Genomic DNA, 2,500 nt, shown 5'->3' on the forward strand with positions numbered 1-2,500 from the left:
TGGCTGGCTGGCGGATGTGAGTGGAGGCAGGAGGAAAGGAAAAGAGTTAGGCTGGGAGCCAGCCCTTGGGGTTGGTGAAGGCAGGCAGGCAGGCAGGCAGGCAGGCAGGCAGGCAGGCTGGCTGGCTGGCGGATGTGAGTGGAGGCAGGAGGAAAGGAAAAGAGTTAGGCTGGGAGCCAGCCCTTGGGGTTGGTGAAGGCAGGCAGGCAGGCAGGCTGGCTGGCTAATGAGAGTGGAGGCAGGAGGAAAGGAAAAGGGTTAGGCTGGGAGCCAGCCCTGTGAAGGGTATAGAGCTGGTCCGGCGTGCCACGGCCGGGACGAAAACCGCATCGTTCGTCCTGAATCGGAGGTTGGACTGTGTATGCACAGTATAGTATGTGGAATATATACAAAGGTTGAGAATTTTTAAACAAAAATAAAAGAAAGTAATTGTGAGAAATAAAGAAAAGGAAAAGAGGTTGCTGTATGCCTGGAAAAGGCCGGAAGCCTCCCCACGGCTGTGAGAAGGCCAGGGGGTCAGGCCTGGAGCCAGCCCCCAGCAGGAGTAGCAGGCTGGGGGTCCTGGAAAGGCTGGAAACCTCCCCGTGGCTGCGAGAAGACGAGGGGGTCAGGCCTGGAGCCAGCACCCAGCCTGCTCCTCATGCTGGGGGCCTGGAAAAGGCCGGAAGCCTCCCCACGGCTGTGAGAAGGCCAGGGGGTCAGGCCTGGAGCCAGCCCCCAGTACGAGTAGCAGGCTGGGGGGCCTGGAAAGGCCAGACGCCTGCCTGTGGCTGCTAGAAGAAGACGAGGGGCTCAGGGCTGGAGCCAGCACCCAGCACGAGTAGCAGGCTGGGGGGCCTGGAAAGGCCAGAAGCCTCCCTGTGGCTGCTAGAAGAAGACGAGGGGGTCAGGGCTGGAGCCAGCACCCAGCACGAGAAGCAGGCTGGGGGGCCTGGAAAGGCCAGAAGCCTCCCTGTGGCTGCTAGAAGAAGAGGAGGGGGTCAGGGCTGGAGCCAGCACCCAGCACGAGTAGCAGGCTGGGGGGCCTGGAAAGGCCAGAAGCCTCCCTGTGGCTGCTAGAAGAAGACGAGGGGGTCAGGGCTGGAGCCAGCACCCAGCACGAGTAGCAGGCTGGGGGGCCTGGAAAGGCCAGAAGACTCCCTGTGGCTGCTAGAAGAAGAGGAGGGGGTCAGGGATGGAGCCAGCACCCAGCACGAGTAGCAGGCTGGGGGGCCTGGAAAGGCCAGACGCCTGCCTGTGGTTGCTAGAAGAAGAGGAGGGGGTCAGGGCTGGAGCCAGCACCCAGCACGAGTAGCAGGCTGGGGGGCCTGGAAAGGCCAGACGCCTGCCTGTGGCTGCTAGAAGAAGAGGAGGGGGTCAGGGCTGGAGCCGGCACCCAGCCTGCTCCTCGTGCTGGGGGCCTGGAAAGGCTGGAAGCCTCCCCGTGGCTGTGAGAAGAGGAGGGGGTCAGGGCTGGAGCCGGCACCCAGCCTGCTCCTCGTGCTGGGGGCCTGGAAAGGCTGGAAGCCTCCCCATGGCTGTGAGAAGATGAGGGGGTCAGGGCTGGAGCCGGCACCCAGCCTGCTCCTCGTGCTGGGGGCCTGGAAAGGCTGGAAGCCTCCCCATGGCTGTGAGAAGATGAGGGGGTCAGGCCTGGAGCCAGCCCCCAGCACGAGTAGCAGGCTGGTGGGCCTGGAAAGGCCAGACGCCTGCCTGTGGCTGCTAGAATAAGAGGAGGGGGTCAGGGCTGGAGCCAGCAACCAGCACGAGTAGCAGGCTGGGGGGCCTGGAAAGGCCAGACGCCTGCCTGTGGCTGCTAGAAGAAGAGGAGGGGGTCAGGGCTGGAGCCAGCACCCAGCACGAGTAGCAGGCTGGGGGGCCTGGAAAGGCCAGACGCCTGCCTGTGGCTGCTAGAAGAAGAGGAGGGGGTCAGGGCTGGAGCCGGCACCCAGCCTGCTCCTCGTGCTGGGGGCCTGGAAAGGCTGGAAGCCTCCCCGTGGCTGTGAGAAGATGAGGGGGTCAGGCCTGGAGCCAGCCCCCAGCACGAGTAGCAGGCTGGGGGGCCTGGAAAGGCCAGACGCCTGCCTGTGGCTGCTAGAAGAAGAGGAGGGGGTCAGGGCTGGAGCCAGCGCCCAGCACGAGTAGCAGGCTGGGGGGCCTGGAAAGGCCAGACGCCTCCCTGTGGCTGCTATAAGACGACGAGGGGGTCAGGGCTGGAGCCAGCACCCAGTACGAGTAGCAGGCTAGGGGGGCCTGGAAAGGCCAGACGCCTGCCTGTGGCTGCTAGAAGAAGAGGAGGGGGTCAGGGCTGGAGCCAGCACCCAGCACGAGTAGCAGGCTGGGGGGCCTGGAACGGCCAGACGCCTCCCTGTGGCTGCTAGAAGAAGAGGAGGGGGTCAGGGCTGAAGCCGGCACCCAGCCTGCTCCTCGTGCTGGGGGCCTGGAAAGGCTGGAAGCCTCCCCGTGGCTGTGAGAAGGTGAGGGGGTCAGGCCTGGAGCCAGCCACTAGCACGAGTAGCAG

Source organism: Chaetodon auriga, unplaced genomic scaffold, assembly GCF_051107435.1.
Source record: "Chaetodon auriga isolate fChaAug3 unplaced genomic scaffold, fChaAug3.hap1 Scaffold_58, whole genome shotgun sequence".
NCBI classification, from domain to species: domain Eukaryota; kingdom Metazoa; phylum Chordata; class Actinopteri; order Chaetodontiformes; family Chaetodontidae; genus Chaetodon; species Chaetodon auriga.